This window comes from Ceratotherium simum, chromosome 4 (assembly GCF_057802395.1).
Source record: "Ceratotherium simum simum isolate JZ-2026a chromosome 4, ASM5780239v1, whole genome shotgun sequence".
NCBI lineage: Eukaryota > Metazoa > Chordata > Mammalia > Perissodactyla > Rhinocerotidae > Ceratotherium > Ceratotherium simum.
In genome coordinates, this window is record NC_141903.1 from 33,894,856 (window position 1) to 33,917,617 (window position 22,762).

General features: G+C 43.9%; 1 long non-coding RNA gene across 4 annotated transcripts in view; it reads right to left on the minus strand.

The window, feature by feature from the left end:
* Positions 1 to 22,762, minus strand: part of LOC147917236 (uncharacterized) — a 255,518-nt gene that overhangs the window by 144,650 nt on the left and 88,106 nt on the right. The window lies entirely within an intron of this gene.

Here is a 22,762-nt window from a genome sequence, read left to right on the forward strand (position 1 = left end):
GACACAACCAAAAGGTAGCCCTCTGCAAGCCAGGAGGAGAGTTCTCACCAGAAACCAACCAAGCTGGCACCTTGATCTTAGACTTCCCAGCCTTCAGAACTGTGAGAAATACATTTCTGTTGTTTAAGCCACCCAACCTGTGGTATTTTGTTACAGCAGCCTGAGCTGATTACCACAGATAGCAATCTCCTATGTCCACTTCCAGTCAATGTGGTTCACAAGGAAAACCAGGAATCCCAAGCCTTTACTCTCCTCATCTGCCTAGGCACTTTGCCTGGGAAGGGGACAGAAATAGGGAGGGCAGCAAGGAAAATGGGGAGAAACATGGGAAAACTGAGCCATCCATCCATTCATCCACCAGTAAGCATTTACTGAATAACTATTGTACAACTATAAACACTTGCAAATACAATATATTCATATTTGTTTATAAATGCATAGAAAGAACAAACAATGATGAAAATCAAAATAAAAATCTTGTTCTTTGAAATGATCAAAAAAAAATGATTGGAAGAAAGATCTGGAAAGATATGCACTTAATGGATAAGGGTCACATTTGAGGTAGAGAGTGGGAGTGGGGAAGGGAGGAAAGGGGTAAGGATAATGATGAAGAAGGGCTTTTTTGTTTTAATGCGTGCAACTCGTAAAAAGAGAAACACACACACTTGCAAATATCTGCTGAATGAGGAAGAAAGGCAGTATGCAAGGCGTAGTGGGTCCACTTTGCTGTTCGACAGGCAATCCTACCCCCCAGGCCTTTTCTCTGGGACCTGGAATGTAATGGCTTTGAAGGTGCTGAAAGCTTGTCTATCCTGTTAATGGTTGTATCCCTGGTACCTAGCAAGGTGCCTGGCACACAGTAAATGCTCACACATTGGGTGCTTGGATGCATGAATGAATGAAAGGGAGAGGGGGCCCAGAGCCCAATAAGAAAGATCTGTGGGAAGGTCTAACCCTGGCTAGGAGACTTAGATAAAGCCTCAGAAAACAAATCTGGGAGAGTTTCTGTGGACTAAGGCCTGAGTATGGGGCAAACGGGGAATCTGTATGACTCAGAAGTTGAGATGGTTCAAGGGACTCTGGGTGGCATATGCCCCAGGAGAAGGGCTAGAGGGACTGCAGCTCTGGAAGTAGAGTCTAAGGTTCCAGCACTTACAAGAGACACATGTCTCCAACAAGAGAGTATGCTCCTGGGGCTCGCCCCGTGGCTTAGCGGTTAAGTGCACACGCTCCACTACTGACGGCTTGGGTTCGGATCCGGGCAAGCACCGATGCACCGCTTGTCCAGCCATGCTGAGGCGGCATCCCACATACAGCAACTAGAAGGATGTGCAGCTATGACATATAACTATCTACTGGGGCTTTGGGGGGAAAAAGGAGGAGGATCGGCAACAGATGTTAGCTCAGGGCCGGTCTTCCTCAGCAAAAAGAGGAGGATTGGCATGGATGTTAGCTCAGGGCTGATCTTCCTCACGAAAAAAATAAATAAATAAAATAAAATAAAATAGCTTGAGTCCCACAAAGCTACTTAAATCAAAAGGAAGGACCTCCCCATTAAAAAAAAAAGCGAGAGAGTATGCTCCTCTGCTACCAGACAAGCAAGGCCCACAAGATCTCATGTGGTCCCTGTACAGACCCTGCCCACCCCAACTTGTAGGAACTGGAATAGAAACGACTTGCTGCAAAGCCACATCGAGACTCAGCACAGCATAAAGGTTAAGAGCACAGGCTCTGGATCCAGATTGCCTGGGTTCCAACCCTGGCTCCATCCCTTAAATGAGTCAATGCACTTCCCTGTGCTCCAGTATCCCCAGAGGAGTAAAATGAGGATGGTCAAAGTACTTTCTCTATAGAAGACACTTAGGATGGTGCCTGGTCCTAGGAGAGAAGTGGGAGTTTAATGAAACTCAGATTGATTTGAAGATAGCCAAGTGAAATCATGTGACTTCACTCATGCAGAACTCATCATTCCAACACCTAGAAATAAAGTCAAGTTGCATTTAAACCTGCATTTGATGCATCGTTGGGATGGTCTTTGGATGCATCAACTTGGCTAAACTAAACGACAAGGACAGAAGATGGCAGAAATCAATTTGTAGCATACACACACCTTTCCCCAAACACTAATGTAAGTGTTCTGGTGAAGGGGTTTTACAGATGTGATTAAAGGCTCTAATCAGTTGACATCAAGGAGCAACGGATTATCCTCAGGGGGTCCAACCTAATCAGGTGATCCCTTAAAAGGGACTGAGCTTTTCCTGGTGAAAGAGGATCTACCACTGTCTTCCCTTCCCTGGATTTTCCCTTTCTGACTGCCTTGGACAACATCTTCAGCCATGCCCATGGGTTCCAGCTGGCTTGAGATCTTCCCTTCCTGAGAGTTTGCCCTACAGAGTTTGGGCTCACTTAGCCAACCTCCACAGTTACATAAGCCAATTCCTTGTAATACATCTATTAGAATAAATATCTCCTACTGATTTTGCTTCTCTGGTAAAATCCTGACTAATATAATTATTTCCCAGAAGGGTTAATTTGGGGGTGCAATGAAGCCACTTTCTTTTCCATATTAAGCACTGTTAAGGATCAAGGGGCTAAATGTAAGCACCAGAATACAGCTGGTTCTTGTCATTCACAGGAGTTTTGTTCTATAATGTCCCTGCAAACACTGAATTAACAAATACTAAACCATTGCTCCTAGGGGAAATACAGGGTTAGGTTCCTATGAGCCGTTGGTCACAATATTTTCATCAACTGATCAATACATTACCTTGTTTTATGTGTGTTTCTGTTTAAAGACACCTTATTTAATACACAATGTTGATTCATTAACATTGAACTCATGGTCAACAGCACTGTAACTCATGCCTGAAGGAAGCTTATCTGACACATGTTATTTTCTCCATAAGGCACATCACAGCTTTCCTGCGTTTAAGAACACTAGACCGCACTTCCACACTATGCTTGGGGGCCATTTTAAGCAGTGAAATCACGAAAAAAAACCCATGGAATATGTGATACAAAACAGACTGCAAAAAGGACATTTGTTTACAGTATGGGAGCTGAAAAAAAAGGGCAGAGCATTGCCCTGTTCCACCTCAGCTGGGAATGTGCACAGCAGGTGACACAAATTTTTTGCCACTCTGAGCATGTCCATGAATGACCACAAAAGCATCACCACTATTGATTTTGGGGTTACAAATAAATTTTAGCAAGTAGGTGAAATAGCAACTACAGAATCTGAGAATAATGACAATCAACTGTATTTTTTACTCTTTCCCCTTTTAACCCTTAAAGAAAGTTTTTTCTCTCCCATCCCAGGCATGAATTTCTGAGGTTTGGGTCCACCCTCATCCACCTGCCTTTCTCCTGTGTTTTGTCCTCATCTTCAGCCCTTACAAGCCATGCTGGATATTCTCTGCTTTCTGCCCTGAGAATGGCAGAAAGAAGACTAGATCTGAGGCTGTGCCATGATCGAGGCAAGAAGCAACAGAATCTGAGTGAAGAGACTGGAGAGAAGACTGAGAGGAAAAACTAGAGGAGGCAGACTCTTCTTTGGTAAATGCTGAGAGGGCTGGAGCTTTAGGAAGGAGTTGAAGGTGACTCTGTGGTTTCTAATTTCATAAACCCAGTAAGTACTGAGGAACCGTGCTTGAGATTAAGAGTAAAATGATGCAGGTCTCTGAGGGAAAGTAATGAGTTCTATTTGGGACCCATTAAGTTTGAAGTGCCCACAACATCCAGATGGTATATGTATCAATCAGCGCTCACAGGTGCAGAGAAAAGAAAGCAACTCCAGCTAATTCAAGCAGATAAGGAAATTACTAAAGGATATCTGGCAATTCACAGAATTTCCAGAACAGCCAGAGAACTAAGGTTGGCACTTCTGCAGCCAGGAGCAAGCACCAAATTCACTCCAGACCTAGTCCAGTGAGGAACGCCTTGTTAATATCACTGGAAACAGATTTGTAATTCACAGGTCTGACTCAGGCCTCTGCTTCCAGAATATTGCTACTGCCCCAAAAGCCTGGACGTGGCCACCACTGCCATCCTCTTGAGGATGGATTTTGCGTGGGCCCTGCTTCTGATCAGAGTCAGGCCACATGCCTGTGCTCTGGTGGCCAGGTTGGGGACAGGCAGGGGGAGATGAGTAACTGGCACTGGCTGTCTCTGAAGTGGGAAACAGGTCCTGCCTTATAAGGCAGGAGATTTCCCACACAGAGTAATGATGCTCAGACTTTGGGCAGCCAAACGGAAAAACAAATGTCTTACAATATATTTAGAAGGATTGAAAATGGGACCAGTAATAACAGTTCCCACTTTTAAGCACATACTATGTGTCAGGTGCCATACAAAATGGTTAACATGCTTTTACAGAGTTTAAACCACCCAAAAACTATTAAGTGAGTATAGAGAAGAGATCCAGGGAGAGCAGAGCAATTTACTAGGGTGGCCAACCACACTGGTTTGCCCAGGACTGAGGGGTTTCCTAGTAAGCAGGACTTTCAGGGCTAACACCAGGGAAATCTCAGGGAAACCAGAGTAGTTGGTCAGTCTAGCCTGGTCAGACAGACCTGGGTCCAAATTCTGGCTTGTCCACTTGGGAAAAGTGATTTAACTTCTTGGAACCTCAGTTTCCCCATTTATAAAATGGGTTTAACAAAAGTATCCCCCTCATAGAATTGTTGTGGAGGGATTAGAGATGACATTTATAAAGTTCTTAGCACATCACCAGGTATATATTAAGAGCATTAAAAATATTAGAAATTATTCTTAACTCCCAGAAAACTTGAGTTTGCCAACTGCACAAATGGTAGAGCTGAGATTTCAATCTAGGACTGAACAACTCCAAGCTGTACTTTAAATCCCTAAGCATTTATAGCATCCCCATCCAGATGGTAGTTGAAGCTACAGGAAGATGGAGGAAAGGGGACAAACCAGGATTAGCACTACCAGCTATCCTAATATTTAAGGCAAGCAAAAGAGTTAGAATCAACAAAGAACAGAAGAAATCAATCACAGATGGAGGAGATATTATTGTGAAAGTGGAATAATTATAAAAAGTCAAGAGTGGTAAATCAGATCCAATGCTGCAGAGAAACCAGTAGGTTAGAAACACATTACTTTTGCATTTAGGAGGGGGAAAAAGTTAAAAAGAAAGAATTGAGGGATGTCAGCTTCCAGTCATGATGGAACAACAGAGACTGACTTACTCTCTGACCTTAAACAACTAGAAAAACACACAAAATTTATGAGACAACCATTTCAGACATTGGACAATAGAAAGCACAAGTTAATGATCCCCTGAGAGAAGGGAAGCAAATGAGGTAAACCCTAAGAGTGCCCCAGCTTACCACCTGGAGAGAGTTTCCAGGCCGCAGTGCAGGGAGGGATAACAAAGTAGGTGGAACAATCCCCAGAAGCTCACATGGGGCCAAGAGTAGTTCATGTTCCAACCAACAAGAATGGAAAGACCTAATACACAGAGCATCAGGCAGGTCCCTCAGGAGGGTATTGCTTCAATACTGAGCCCAAATTGGATTAAACCAGATGTTGGCAAACTTTTTCTTAAAGGATCAGATACTAAATGTTTTAGGCTTGTGGGCCATACAGCCTCTGCCACAACTACTCACTTCTGCTGCTGGAGCACAAAAGCAGCCACAGACAATACGAAAACAAATGAGTGTGGCTGTGTCCCAATAACACTGTATTTCCCCAAACAGGCAGCTGGCCTGTGGGCCATAGTTTGCCAACTCCTGGCTTACACTAAAGGTTGTTCTGGACTCACCCTAACAAAGCTGAAAGGCAAGCCTCAAAACAATCAAACTAATTCCAAGGACCTTAATTGCATCCCAGAATAACAAAAGCCCTACAGTATTTACAGGAATGCAAAAGACTCCAGCACTCAACAATATGAAATTCACAATATCTGGAATCCAATCAAAAATTACTAGTCATGCAAAGAAGTGAAAATATACCCCATCACAAGGAGGGAAAAAAAAATCAAAAGGAATAGACCCCAAAATGTCACAGATGATGGAAACAGTATATAAAACATTAAAACAGTATTATTACTATGCTTTCAGTTTAAGAAAATTAAAGGAGGGCCGGCCCCGTGGCTTAGCGGTTAAGTGCGCGCGCTCCGCTGCTGGCGGCCGGGGGTTCGGATCCCCGGCGTGCACCGACGCACCGCTTCTCCAGCCATGCTGAGGCCGCGTCCCACACACAGCAACTAGAAGGATGTGCAGCTATGACATACAACTATCTACTGGGGCTTTGCGGGGAAAAAAAATAAATAAATAAAATCATTTTAAAAGAAAATTAAAGGAAAGCATGAGCATGTTAAGGAGAAACATGGAAGATAGAAAAAAAGTTATAAGTCAAACTTGCAGAGATGATAAATATAATGTCTAAGACCTAAAATATACTGGATGCAATTAAGAGCAGATTATAGACACTGCAGGAAAAAAAAAAAAGATTAATGAACTTAAAGACATAGCAGTAGACACCATCCAAAATGAAACAGAAAGAAAAACCACTGGAAAAAATGAACAGAGCATCACTGAGCTGTGGAACAACATGAAGCATGCTAATATACTTGTAATTGGAGTCCAAGAAAAAGAGGACAGGAGTAGGGGGCATAAAAATATATTTGAAAAAAAAATAGATGAAAATTTTCCAAATTTGATGAAACCCATAAACCCACAGATGCAATAATCTCAACAAATCTCAAACAGATTGCTTATAACCAGTGATAAAGAGAAAATTTTTAAAGTAGCTAGAGGAAAAAGACAAAGAGGAATAAAGATTGACAGCAGACTTCATGTCAGAAACAATGCAATCCAGAAGATAGTGACATCTTTAAAGTACTGAAAGAAAACAGAAACTGTTAACCTAGAATTCTATGCCCAACAAAAATATTTTTCAAAAACAAAGGTAAAACTGGGCCGGCCCCGTGGCTTGGTGGTTAAGTGAGCGCGCTCCGCTGCTGGCGACCCGGGTTTGGATCCCGGGCGCGCACCGACGCGCTGCTTCTCCGGCCATGCTGAGGCCGCGTCCCACATACAGCAACTAGAAGGATGTGCAGCTATGACACACAACTATCTACTGGGGCTTTGGGGGGAAAAAATAAATAAATAAAATCTTTAAAAAAAAAAAAACAAAAACAAACAAACAAAAAAAAACAAAGGTAAAACAAAGACATTTTTGAACATAGAATGGAAGAATTCACCATGAATAGACCACCACTAGGAGAAATGTTAAGGAAGTCTTTCAGGCAGAAGGTTAATGATAGCAAATGGAAATTTGGGTCTACACAAAGGAATGAAGAGCACCAGATGTGAAAAATATGTGGGTAAATATAAAAATATTTTTTCGTACTTTTAAAAATCTCCTTAAAAGAGAAGCAACTGTTTAAAGGAAAAATAGCAATAATGCTTTGAGGGGTTCATAGCACATGCAGGAACAAAATGAATGACAACCATAGCACAAAGTGAGGATACTGTTGCAAGGTTCTTATACTAAACGTGAAATGGCATAATATTACTTGAAGAAAGACTATGGTAAGTTAAAGATGTACACTGTAAACCCTACAGGAACCTCTAAAAAAATACAAAGAGGTTAGCTAATTAAACCAACAAAGGAGATGAAATGGAATCATATTGACTGCAAATGGGCACAAGGAATCTTTTTAGGGTGTTAGAAATAGTCTAAAACTAGATTGTGGTGATGGTTGTACAACTCTGCAAATTTACCAAAAATCATTGAGTTGTATACCTAAAATGGGTAATTTTATGGTATGTAAATTCTACCTCAATAAAGTTGCTAAAAAAGGAAATCATAAGAAAAACACTTAATCCAAAAGAACGTAGAAAGATGAAAAAACAACAAAAAACAGATGGGACGGATAAAAAATAAATAGCAAAATGGCAGATTTAAACACATATTTAAAAAGTAGAGAGGTCTAAATAATTTTGATAAGGAGAAAGTTAAAGGATGATACTACCTGATTTCAAGCCATATAAAGCTAGAGTAATCATGACACAGTGGTATTGGCATAAAGACAGCCATTCAATGAATGAAACAGAATAGAATCCAGAAATAGATACATGTATTTACAGTCAATTGCTTTTCAACTAAATGGTCAAGACAATTCAACGGGGAAAGGACCATCTCTTCACCAAATGGTGCTGAAGCCTTTGGGTACTCACATGCAAAAAACAAACAAAAGACTTTGCTTCACAGCACAAAAAAAAATTTAACAAAAACTTAATCAAAGACTTCAATGTAAAAGCTAAAATTATTAAACTTCTAGAGGTAAACATAGGAGAAAATCTAAGTGAATTTGGGCGGGACAAATTTTTTTAAATACGATATAAACCATAAAAGAAAAAATTAAACATTGTATTTCATCAAAGTTAAACACTTTTGCTTTTCAAAAGACACTGTTACAAAAACAAAAAAGCAAGCTACATATTGGCAAAAAATATTTGCAAAACGTATATCTAATAAAAGACATGTTAACAGAATATATAAAGAACTCTTATAACTCAATAAGAAAGAACTTGATAAAAATAAAACGGGCAAAATAGACATTTCATCAAAGAGCAGATAATGATGGCAAATAAGCATAATGAGATACCACTACATATGCACTTGAATGGCTAAAATTTAAAAGACTGACAATATTCAACGTTGACACTGATTTGGGAGCAACTGGAAGTCTAATACATTGTTGAGGGGGATGAAAAATGGTACAGCCCCTTTACAAAACAGTTTGGCAGTTTCTTATAAAGTTAAATACACTTACCATATGACCCAAAAATCTCACTCCTAGGTATTTACCCAAGAGGAATCAAAACATATATCCACACAAAGACTTATATGTCAATTCTCATAGCAACTTTAGTCATAATAGCCAAACACTGGAGATCACTTAAGTGTCCATCAGTGGGTAAATGAATAAATATATCGTGGTATATTCCTACAGTGGATAACTACTTAGCCATTAAAGAATGAACTAATGATACATTCAACAGCATGGATGAATCTCAAAAGCATTATGGTAAGTGAAAAAAGCCAGACACACAAAAAACTACATACAGTAGTCCCCCCTTATCTTGGAACACCTGATACGTTCCAAGACCCCCAGTGGATGCCTGAAACTGCAGATAGTACCAAACCCTATATATACTATGTTTTTCCCTATACATACATACCTATGACAAAGTTTAATTTGCAAAATAGGCACAATAAGAGGTTAACCATAACTAAAAAAAATAGAACAATTATAATGATATACTCTAATAAAAGTTACCTTAGATCTTAGCAACCTCAGCATACCATTTTGTTTCTTTCCTCATTAAGTCGAGAACTTTCACCTTTTCACTTAAAGGAAGCCCTTTATGGCTTCTCTTTGGCATATCCAAATTGCCAGCGTCACTCCTCTTGCACTTTGGAGTTATCATTAAGTAAAGGGTTACTTGACCACAAGCACTGTGATACCATGACAGTCAATTGGATAACCAAGACAGCTGAGTGACTAACGGGTGGGCAGCGCATACAGTGTGGATTGGCTGGAGAAAGGGATGATTCACACCCCAGGCAGGACAGAGCAGGACAGCAAAAGATTTCATCATGCTACTCAGAATGGCAATTTAAAACTTATGAATTGTTTATTTCTGGAATTTGCCATTTAATATTTTTGGACCACAGTTGAGCGCAGGTAACTAAAACCACAGAAAGTGAAACCGCAGATAAGGGGAGACTACAGTACCATGCGATTTACTTTATAGGAAATTCTAGAAAAGGCAAAATTACAGCGACAAGAAGCAGGTCAGTGGTCGCCAGAGGCCAGTGTGGAGGTAAGAGATTAACTGCAACGGGGGTGAGGGATCTCTTGTGGGTGACAGGAATGTTTTATACTGTGATTTGCGTAGTAGTTATGAGACCTTACACATTTGTCTAAACTCATTGACTTATACACTTAAAATTGACTTTATTGTACTAAATTATGTCCCAGTAAAGCTGACAAAAAATAGGGGCCGGCCCCGTGGCTTAGCGGTTAGGTGCTTCTCTGGCCGCTTCTCCGGCCACGCTGAGGCCGCGTCCCACATACAGCAACTAGAAGGATGTGTAGCTATGACATACAGCTATCTACTGGGGCTTTGGGGGAAAAATAAATAAATAAAAAATTTAAAAAAAAAAGCTGACAAAAAATAAAATTAAATATATTGGAATCAGTAATTAGACCAAAACATGCAGGAGACTATCCACTAGGGAAAATATTCAAAATTCTATATTTAAATCATCTTTTAAAATGTTTATTTTGGTTTATATTTTATAATATACATAATATATTTGTACATTAGCATATGTATGTAACTTATAAATGATTATTCATATATTGAGACACATACTCAGTTTTTTTTCACTGACAGGATGAACCATTTAACAACATCTGAGTTGGCTGTTGTAAGCCTAGCAGGGCAGTCTCACTGGTGTGGGAGAAGCAGAAACCAGATTGTAATAGTTGTTGAGAAGTGGGGATAACAAGCAAACTTCTCTTTCAAGACGTTTGATGTAGAGAAAGGGTATAGCTACAGGCATAGTAGAGTTGAGGGAAGGTCATTATTTTTAGGATGGATCATTTTAATATAGGTTTAAAGTTAGGAGTTAGAGAAGATAGGTCAATAACATACTGGGGAGAGAGAGAGAAGGAAATATTGTGGATGAAGTACTGAGAGTTTGCAGGAGGAAATGGTTCTGGGGCCTCAGTGAAGAACAGAGAGAGACAGACAGAGAAAGTTGTGAGGTTGACTGTTTCATTCTTTAACGAATTATTAAGCAAGATTCTCCGTGCAAGGAAGAAGATAAGGTAAGGTAGGATAGGGAAAGAAGTCTTTTAAATAACCACCATGGGCAATGATATGCAGAACTGACAAGGCCTCCCCGCAACGCCCCCCAACACACACACACACACACACACACAACAAGCAGTTGTGACAAAGCAGCTGAGCTTCTGTCATCGAGTTATTTTCATGGTGATGGTGCCCACCACAAACACATTTCCATGCTAACCCTGAGATGGCTGACAGCAGTGAGCAGCTCAGACTTAGCCACTGAAGGAAATGTCTCTGCCTACGCTAGCAATAGATGGCCCCGTAAGTGGAAGGTGGTAGGGACTTAAGTGGAAACTGGTGAACTGATATCTGTACCTCTGGGCCCCTTTGTAATTCATCCACCACCCACAGAACCTTGGACCAAGATTCCATTTTGCCTCAGATGCTAATTTTGGTCCCACTGGTCAGTGCTAACCTGGGTGTGGTGGTTGTGTGGGTGGAGACCACCAGGAAGTGGAGGAAGTGGGACTGGTGAATCAGGCGGGGCCCCCACTTCAGCACTGCCTGACTCACCCAGAACCATGGGAATGGGCACTTTGGGGCTGGTGGCGCCATCTCTGAGCAGCGCCAGGGCCTTAAGGGGCATCATTAGTGGTTGCGAATGCTTGCCCAGCACTTCTCACAAGGTGGCCTCGGGGCCTGCCCACATGCCATCTGGGTAATTACGTCCCATGTACCTTCCGGCAGATCCAGATGAACTAGCACTTGAGCTCCTGACTTAACCTCTCTGACTGCTGCCTTGAGTGATACAGCGAGTTGAGCCTTAAAGATGGCGCTTCTTTCCAAACATGTTCAACCTTCTCCCTCACTACTCCACGTTGGAGGATTCAGCAGGATTTAGAGGTACGGCCTCTGACCACCTTCTCATTTCATTCACCAGCTGCAATGCTCTTCTCCCGAAGAAATCCAGACAGCTTCTATTCCCTGTGTAGACACTTGGTATAGGGGCCTCTCTTATTTCTCTATTTACTTCTAGTAACTCTGCTTTTTTGCTCTAAAGAAACAACCCTCCTTTACTTTTCAGTCAATGTGGTTCAGGTAGTGCCAACTCTACCCCCAGCCACAGGGTGGGCATATGAACCAGTCTAGATTGTCAGAACATTGCAATCTCTTGGCCATATGATTGGTTCAACCATGAATATGTGACCCAAAAAGAGTTAACAAGACCCAGTTCTGAGAGTTTTGTGGAACTCTTAGGAACAGAGAATCGTTCTTCTCTGCTGAGGCTACTGAGAGCACAGAATGTAGGTCAGAAGTTACTGGCAGCTTTTTTTCTTTTTAAAGATGAAATTAAATGAACCTTATGTGCCAAGAACTGACTAAAGTGTCTTTACATATATTATCTCATTTAATTCCCACATGAACCCCGTGGGTTGCAAGTTCTATCATATGAGGTGGTGTAGTTTGGAGGTCAAATAGTATTGACTCTGGCTCCATCATTTAGTAGTTGTGTAACAGGCAAGTTATTTAGGCTTTCTGTACCTCAGTTTCCTCATCATATAAAATGGGGCTAATAATAGTACCTACCTCATAAACTGTTGTAAAGATTAGTGAATTTATACATGTAGAGTGCTTGGAAGAACACCAGGTACACAGCAAGTGCTCAATAAATTTTAGCTTTGATTATCACCATCATCATCATTTCCAATTTAAAGAAAAGGAAACTGAGGCACAGAGATGTTAAGAAACATGTGTAAGCTCGTACAGCTAGTAAGCGATGGACTGGGGATTTGAATCAAGGCTGTTTCTGGCTCCAGGGAATGTGTTCTTAACTGCCAAACAACACTTCCTGTGCCCTGGCACCCCAGGGGAGAGTCTGCCTGAAACAGAAAGTTAACACACACAAAGCAGAGCTGAGTGGAGAGGGTAAAACAGAGTCATGAGGACATTGTCAGAGCCCCTTGAACCAGTTGTCTTAGTCCGTGAGGGCTGCTATAATAAAGAGACCATAGACTGAGTGGCGCATAAACAACAGAAATTTATTTCTCACAGTTCTGGAGGCTGGAGAGTCCAACATCGAGGTGCTGGCAGATTTCAGTGTCCAGTGGAGACCCGCTTCCTGGTTTATAGAAGGCCTTCTCACTGTGTCCTCATATGGCAGGAGGGGCAAGAGCGCTCTCTGGGGCCTCTTTTATAAGGGCACTAATCCCATTCATAAGGGCTCCACCCTCATGACCTAATCACCTCCAAATACCACCGCTTTAGGTGTTAGGGGAGTTGTAAGATATAAATTCTGTGGAGACACAAACATACAGTCTATTGCACCAGTCAGTCCAGAAGTTAAATCCACCTTTGGAGTTCTCAATAATACTAATCAACAAAATCCTTCTACCTCAATCCAGTTTGAGTTGGGGGTATCTGACCCTTGCAGTTGGAATCCCTTGCAGACTTGACTAATACAGTAATTCAAATCTCATCCTCAAGACTGTCCTTGGGCCTCAATGGCCCAAGAATAGGAAACATCCCCATGAAAGAATCCACCCAAGGGTTACAAAAACAAAGCTGTTCATTCATTCATTTCATTCACACATCCTCCACGTGCCAGGCACTATGTTGGTTGCCAAAACGTTCTTGGTGGATTGGGTATAAGGCATTTCTGCATCAAAATATCAACAGTGTTCCCACGAGTGTATCAGTCAGGGCCAGCTTCAGCCTCAAGTGTGATCTCAGTTCTCCTCTTTCAGAACAGAAGTCTCTGAGATCTTATGATCTGTGCCAGATCTTTTCTGAGCTCTGCATATCCACTGCTACAGCTGGACTCCTAGCTTGTCTTTAAATGGAAAAGGTAATGGGGAATTTCTCCACAGACTAAATTATTCATCTCCATCGAACCACATAAGCAGCATTCAATCTCCCTCTCTGGACACATTTTTCCCCGATCAAAATATTCAATTGAGGTCCAAACAGGAAACGCAGATGCAAAATGGGTGAGCGAGAATGCCAGGGTAAAGCCCTCCACCAGCAAAGTGAGTTGTTTCCTTCTTTGCATCAGATCTACACACAGAGAACCCTTGAGGCCTGGGATTACTTTTGATTTTTACATCACAAGCGTCATAGAAAATATACAATGAAAAACTCAATCATTCCTTGGAGAGTTCATTGCTCTCCCCCATCTTCTTTGATTCCCCTGCCTCCTCTCCACATCCTTTGAACTTCTAAAGAGACACTTTGAAGGCACGACATAAAGCACTTTTTCATTCATGCTCCTCTCTTTGATGATCTTGCTGTCTGTCTGAACTGCAGCGTCCACAGGATGTCGGGCCAACACTGATGAGGAAGGGCCGAGCAAGGAAGAACCTGTGCTGCGCTTGTCAATAAGAAGGAAAAGAAGGAAAGAGCGAGACCAGAGGAGCCCAAGCAGAATTTCTGGCCTCCTTTACATGTCTTATCCTTCAGAGTGGCCACGGGTACCAGAGCCCAGCGACAGTTCACAGCCTGCAAAATGTTTTGTTCAGACCCTTCCCTCCTGTCTGGCCTCTAACACGAGAGCCCTCTGCTCACCCCCAGACTGCAGTAACCCATCTCCTACTGGATGAAAGTACTGGTTTTGATTTTTCCCAACTTCTCCCATTTTCTCTAGTGAATGATTCATTCATTTCAATGCTAACAAGACACCACGAGGTGGGGAAAGGAAAGAGAGAGAGAGAGAAAGTGCTAAGTAGGCAGGCAGGGCTGCAGACACACACCTTTTTTCATCTTGCCTACTGAATAAACGGTTGAGAACTAAGAATCTTTCTATATGACCCTCAAGAACCCTAAAAGGCTCAGGAAATAGCCAGTGACCCTCAGAGCAGGAGCCTGGCTCCCCTGGCCCGGGGATGGGTAACAACGGTGAGGGCAGAGGAGAGCCTTCCGTGAACCTGAGTGCTCTCAGATCCAAGGGGAAAATAAACCACTCCCTTCCGTGATGCAGTGGGTCTGCTTCATGCTAATGAAGTGGATGTGAGGGTCAAGGGTGGGAAGAAAAGCCTTCATCCAGTTATAAATATTAAATACATTAGAACCTATCACTCCAGAGGATTGTGTCAGTCGGGAGGGTGACGAACTCACTCATTCATTCACAAGTGTTTAAGGAGTATCTACTGAGCCCTGGGAGGACAACAGTGAGCAGAACAGACAGAGTCTCTGCCCTCATGGAGTTAACAGTTAGTGAGAGGTCAGACGTTCAACAGTTCCACTCATATGTGTGTAATTAGAAATTGAGACAGATGCCTTGAAGGAAAAGTATAGGGTGTTATGAGAGCATTTAACACAGAGACACCTTTTGGTCATGGGGGGCGGGGTGCTGTTCCTTGGAGATCCAATACGGCCCATCTAAAGGCGTGACATTTAAGTTGAGACCTGAAGGGGAAAGGGAGCTAGGCAGACAATGAGTGGGGAACAGTATGTTATGCAGAGGGAACAGCATTTTATACAAAAGGGACAGCATATGAGACGGTCTGGCTGAGGGGAAGACAGATGGGGGGGGTCAACAGTGGAAGCAGCGGACCAGTTAGGAGTAAAGATTCAACAAATGCGTGTGAAGCCCCATAACATGCCAGGCGTTGTTCTGAGTACCAAGAACACGGCAATGAACACAATTCACAAAGTCCCTGTCCTCCTGGAGTTTACTTCCCAGATGTTATCTCGTCAGAAACCAGACTCCAGCAGAGCTGCCCACAATTCAGGCTGCATGGCCGTGTTGAGGGAAAGGACAGAGCTCCTTCATACACTCAAGGGTTTTCTCGTCTGAAGGGCTCACAGCATGTGCCTCCAAACTTCAAGTGAGCAGCTACTCTCATTCCCTACCTTCCTTGATACACACCAGACCCAGACCGCCTGTGGGAATGCAGCAAGTGACAGGGCATCCGAATCAGATGAGGAGGTCATCTACCCTCTGTGCTGACAATTCTGGCCCACCAAGGGGTCTAGAAGGATCCCCAGCTCCTCCATCAACCTGTTCCAACTTCTGAACATCGTCTGGCACGGAGCATAGTGGTTGACAGCATGGGATTTTTGAGTCAAACAATGCTGGCTTCTTATCTCAACTCTGCCACTTGCCAGCTGGGCCCAGAACTTAACCTCTCCGATCCTCTGTTTCTTAGCCTATAAAAGAGGGTTAATAGGACCTTGACTACAAGGTAGTTGTTGGGATTAAAAGAGTTCGGGCGTGTAAAGTGCTTAGCCCTCTGCATGGCACACAGCAGATGCCCACTCAGCATCAGCTACCATGACTATTATGATGGCGATACATCCCACTCTCCTGACTGGAGGCGCCTGGCTTAATGTAATTTTCATAAATCACAGATTACAACTCAAGCAATTAAGTTCAACGCACAGCCCTCTCCCCTTTATTCACACGCTGCCAGGGAAACCAAGGCAGAGTTCAGCATCTCGCCCAGCGTAACCCCGGGACTTCAAAGTCAAGAATGTTCGTTTCTGACAACAGTGAAACAACCACAGGAAGCATGCTGCAGAAGGAACAACTGGCTGAATTAGTCCCACGGGAATTACTCGGAAATATCTTCCATTCAAAAAGACTTTGTAAATTTTCCGTTGCAAATATTTAATATCAAATTGGGTTCTCTCTTCCGCCTTTGTCAGTAGAGTGCTCAAAATAATTTTAATATTAGCCTAAGCCAAGTAAAATTAGGAAGATAAATCTGCAACATTTCCTTCCCCTTCTCCTCTCTCTCTCTGCCCACAATGTATCCCAAAGCCAAGCTTCAACGATTTGAAGTCTTCAACGGCTAAGAAGCTGCTTTTACAACAGATAACATGACTCAAACGTTGGCCCTGCCATGATGAACTTTACGACTTGAGGCTCTTTAAGCCTCAGTTTCCTCCTCTATAAAGTGGGGACAGTAAGAGTACTTATCTCATTGAGTGACTGAGCACACGGGAAAAGTCCCACAGACAAATGTTAGTCGCTATTATTTCTACTACTTGTTCAAGTCCCACCCTATGATCTAGGTCATCCAGAGATGACCCAGGTACAGCTGCGCCAGCAGGCTCCGAGTGGGCACCAGCTGATCAAGGAGAAAAACATCACTGGAATGGGGTGAGAAGGCTTTGCATCCTCCTTGGAGATTGACAGGCCACACAGAAGGAAAGATCTGTGTGAAATTAAGAGAATCCACCAGCGACCAAGTCACACTGCGTTGATGAGGACAGAACTGCCTTCCTCTGCTTCCTATAGTTTCCAACCCTCAAATCAGAGTTGACAGCAGATTAAAGGCCTAGACTTTTAAAATCTATTCAAGGACCTCTACAGGGTTTTCTTTTCTTCCCTCCCTCCCTTTGTCTTTCCTCCCTGCTCTGACCTCATGGAACTTGCAGTCTAGGAAGGAAGAAGACAGACCATAATGTCATGAATCAGGAAAACCCTATGAAGGAAATAAATGGGGCGATGAGATGGAGAGAAACTAGGGGATAGAACCTCGGATGAGATGGTCAAGGGAAGGCAGCCCCAGGAGGCAGCAGATGGCCCGAGGCTACACCAGTCACAAAAACCAGGTTATCTTGCTAATTCCTTGTTTTCAAGGTAAAACACAGGCCCAAGGAAAAAGTGCCTAGGCCAGGTGAAAGGAGAAGTCCAGACTGAGGGTCTTTCCATTTAATCCTCTCTTCCCTCCCACTAAACCATGGGAAGGTTAGTGCAGGAGAATGTAATTCACCTCCCACAGATGGCCCTAAAGCATTACCAGAAATGCAGGTTGCTCTAAGCTGTGCCAGAACCTCCACTAGACTAATAACAACCAGAACAGCAATAACTATTTACCAAGCAGCGCTCCACGCCGGGCACCAGGTCACGTTCTTCCTGTGCATTCCTTCATCTCACCCTCCCAGTGACGGGGATGATGATACTATCAACACTATCCATATTTTACTACTGGGGAAACCCAAGCACAGGGAGGAACAGAGAGCCAATATAAGGTGGGACAGGGATGCTGTGAGGTAGGTACTCTCACCAGCTCCATTTTACAGTTGAAAAAACTAAGACACACAGAGGTAAAGTGACCTGTCTGACACAGTACAGCCTGTGATGGATAAAGGGCAGACTTAAGCGTAGGGAGACAATGCCAGAGTTCGTGCATTTAAAGACTCTAACGTGTGTACAGGGAACAACAGGTCATTCCATTTCTCTGCAACAGTAGGTGTAGGAAGAGACGTGAAGGAGAATCTACATTCATTCAATGAACACGAGAGAGACACAGAAGAACAGCTAGGCCTAGTACTGCCTTCCCAGATCTCCAGTCTAATAAGAAAGCTGGAGATGGACGAGTTTATACACAAATAATTCATTACCGCTGGGATGAGAGCCAAGGCGGAGTTTAGGGTATGATGAGAGCAGATAAGGGGAAGACTAGAGAAATCTTATCTGAGGCAGAAATATTTATGGGTAGCTGAGTGAACAGAAGGGAGACCAACAGGCCAAGTGTCAGGACCCTGGAAAGACCATGGCAAATGAGGAACTGAAAGAAAGCGGAGGGACCAGGGTGCACTGAGTGAGGTGAGGGGGGCAGGGGATGGCAGGAGATGATTCTGGAGAGGTTGGCAGCAGAGAAGATGGAGAAAGTGATGGGAGGCCAGGCTGTGGGGAGCTCATAAGGCCAGGCTGGGACACCTCCACCAGTAAGTCTGGGGGATCCAAACGTTGCCACAAGCAGAATTGCACCTTGGGAAGGTAGACCATAGATGGGTGTCAGGCGATTTGGGAGGAAGCAGGGCTGGTGGTATGGAAACAATTAACATAATCCAGGTAAAAGGTAACGAGGATCCTGGGGGATGGTGGCAAGAGGAATAAGGACGAGGGACAGAATTCAAGAGAGACAGCAGAGAGAGGCAGGACGGGACCCGGACAAGGCCCAGGGGTCAAGGGAGAAAGCTGAGCCACACCTGGGGACTGGGAGCCTGGGGCTGTTTAACAACCAGCAAGAAGACCTGGGGGCTGTGGCAAGTTTGGTTTGTGCCTGGTGAAGGCGAGGCCTGCTGGAGTGACAGCTCCCGAGCACTGCCCAGGGCACCTCGATGGGCTCTAAGAAACAATCGCGCTCTTCCCATTTCACACACTGGAGGGCTGAGGCTCAGGGAGGTGGAGTGATTGCACCATTCACACACTCATGCACGGGGCCTTTCTGGGCCAAAGCCCATCCCCCACCACCACCCCAGGTAGCTTCCCTGCAGCTCTCCTTCGGGTTTGAATCCTTCTCTCATTGACACCCATTTGCTTGTGTTCTGCCATCTGAAGGAATGGAGCCTTTCAGACGACCCACGCTGCACTGGCTCAGGGATTGCTTACTCTTGGGCAAAATGTAAGTTACAGATAAGTTTTCTTTGACCCACACAGAGTTTTTCAAAACATGGGTTTGTTGTTGACATTTGAAGATTTTATATGCAAATCCAGACATCTGGCTTTTCTTGGAAACCCAGATTACCTGGTGACATTGGGTCCACATACTCACATGGCAATGACTGTCTTAAGTTGAGAAGCAGCTGCCCTCTTAGATGCCTACGAGCTCTCTGGTTCACCATAGTCCCCATCCCAAACATCTAACAACCAAGATGTGTGATCACCTTGGGGACAAAATGGAGGGGTGGAGACTGGGGCTAACTAGAGAATATAGCCTTCAACTATAGGAGAGCTCCACCTTCCTAGTCTTTGTAGACATTTGAGTCTCTGACCTCTGACTGTGCACTCTTGATATTTTGTTATTGGAAGGTAAAGGAGAAGGGCTAGTTAGGTACTAATGCTTGGATCTCAGTTTGGGACTATCTAAGAATAGTCCCTTCCTCCATGTTGCAACTACCATCTCTGTACCCAGCTCCTGAGTTATTCACCCACTGCCCCACAGATTCTAAGATTTAATTCAAAAGGATGTTCAGCGGTACATCCCAGGGAAGTGGGGACAGAGAAGTGTATTTGCCCAGCACCGTTTGGGAATAAATAGAACCCAAGTGAAATAGAGGCTCATGCTGAGGCTGGCTCAGGTCTTCAATAAAATGGGCCATTCTTTCAGATCAGTGTCCTAGCAAAGGAGCCAAGGAGAAAAACAATTCTGATTACAGAGCTTCCTCTCCCTGGCTGAGACTTGGCATAGAACAGAAAAATGAAACACACCTCTGCTCCTTTCTAGAAAATCCCAATATGGGGAATGGGAGCGGGGACGTAAAAGGTGGGGCGCCGGGGGAGATCAGTGAGATAAAGAGGGAGATGCCTTGTGGCCTGCTCTGAAAGGAAATGGGTGACTATTATTTCAGGTGTCCTGGGTTCTTGCTGTTTAGAAGGACAGGAAGTGCCCAGGATCTCCAAACCCTCTCTAATGCTCAGCATTCCAGCTCTCTCTCATTTCCATCTCACTGGATTCTCTGAGGTCTGCGGAGGATGTGTCAACAACAGACCACCGTGCCCACGGGAGAATGAGCCTTGCCTCCAAGCCTTCAGGAGCCGCCCGCTAGGCACCACGCTTCCTAAGCTTCAATCTGTAACTAGCGGTTCTCTGGAGAATCTAACTACTAAAGGGTTAAGCATAGGGTACATTGGGGTTACACGATGAGCAACCACAGACAAGTTCGTGCCCCTCGCAGAGTTTACAGCCAAGTAGGGGAGACAAACAGTAATCAAATAATCACACACATACATACACACATTATTCAGAACAGAACTGTGTGCTCTGAAGGGAAGAGACAGTCCTGTGCATGCCTGTAATAAGGTTATCAGGCATGGCCAGGGTGGTCAGGAGAGGAAGGTTTCCCAGGGTAGCAGTTGGCTGGTCAAGGGGCTGGGGCAGGAAAAGCATTCTAGCAGAGGGAACAGCAGGTGCCAAGACTCTAAATAAGTAGGGAGCATGACATGTTCCAGGACCTGAGAGGCGGCTGCTGCAGCCAAGCGTGGACTGCAAGGGCTGGGCCCTAATCTGAGAAGCACCTCCCTGCCTGTAGCACTGCTTCATGGCTGTTCTAGCCACCCCTCGACTCTGGGTTGGGCATGCTCTTCTTCGGTGACCTCCCCCAGCTCCCAACCCAGTTCTCAGCATGTAGCCAGCACTCAGCAAGGACAGGCTGAATGAGTTTAGAAGAACAATGATGAGACAGACCTCGTGGAGGGCTCGTATGTGAATAAATTAATGCAAGTCTATGAATTAAATATATAACAACCAGCGTAAGGTTGGAGCAGACTGGCAAAGGTAACTTGAACTTCAGTGCTGCTAAAGCCTGCAAATGGGAATTCTTTCCTCTCCGTCTCTGGTTCTGACTGCTTCTGAAGCTTTGAGCTCATTGCAGTGTCCTTGTGGCTCTTCCGCACCCAGAGGACATGCTCCCTCCCTGGTGACTGGCACCACTAACAGTGCCTCCAGCTGCACCGGTCCTGCCCAGAACAGGCAGGTGCCTCGTTGTGCTGCTGTTCTGTTTCCTCTTAAGCTTTGGTTTGGTTCCAGTGAGGCTGACTTGAAGGACCTGAAGCAAAGGTGGTCGGGCTCTGGGAAGGGACATGGGGAGAGAGCAGGTGGGGCAGGAGCCCCACAGCCAGGGGTGGCAGGAATCCCCAGGCGCGCTAGCCCACAACCAAGTGGGCTGCCTGGGAGGCAACGGGACCACCGGGCTGCTTCTAGGTTGTGACAATGTCAGCTCCAATCACTGACAAACCGAAGACAAGAGGAGGAAACAAGACACGTCCCCACCAACCTCTCTGGAAGCCCAAGTCTACGCCCCAGAAATTACTCAGGTATAATATCAAATACAGAAACAAATCAGAATTTTTAAATCATCTTTTGTGATGCTTCTAAGTTCTCGCAAACAACACCATGAATTTATAATGTCCTCTTCAATTTGTGGATGAGATTTCATTCCCACCGGGCAACCACCCTCAGAGGTGCTTCTTTTTAAAATATACTTTTTAAAGTATACAGCAGCCGGTGATCTTTTTAAAGTATACCTCTGTTCGTGAGGCTCCCCTCTTATCAGCTCCCCAAGGGCTTCCTACCGCATCTAGAGTTAGATTGAAAAGCCACACCATGCTCTAGCCCCTACCCACGGTTCAACCTCATCTCATACCTCCTGCTCCCTGCTCACCACCATTCTGCAGCCATAATGCCCTTCTCTCAGTTCCTCAACCAGGCCAAACACTTCCCAGCCTCCTGGCCTTTGCACATGCCGTTCCCTCTACCAGGAACACTATCACCACCACTCCACACTTGTGTCCAGTATCTTTGCTGTAAGCATCTTTGCCATAGACATCTCTGCCGCAAGCATTTTTGCCCCATACCTAATTAGCCATAAGGCAATTTTGCTATAAAAGATAAAATAACTAGTTGACAGTTTGGTTTCAACTGGCTGACAGTTTGACAATTTTGCCATAAAAGAAAAAATAACTGGTTGACAGTTTCATTAAGATAAAATAACTGGTTAACAGTTCACTTTCAACTGGTTGACAGTTTGGTTTCATTCCTCTATTGACGCAGTACTCCCATTTTTATATTATGTAAATCTTAGCTTCACATTTCCCATAGAACTTTGGAACACCTTTCAACGGACATGTGACAATATACCAAGAACAGACAACAGTGTAGAAGGCTCTTCACGATGCAATATAAAGCTCAGTTATAAATACGCATCCTAGTATTTGGAAACTGATACCTCTCTCAATGAAGGAAGAGATTTTAGCAAAAAAGAAAAAGTGCAATGGATGCAGAACAAGGAGAGGAATCAGCGAGAAAAAAAAAAAATGTATAATACTATGAACGAAAGACTTTAAAGAAAAGTGCTTAGGTGCAACCCACAAAATAAAATCAGTTATCTGCACAGTATTGTCATGAATCTACACACATTTTAAATATATTCAAATATTTTGTATTTATGTCGCAATAGACTTTTTAATTTTGTTA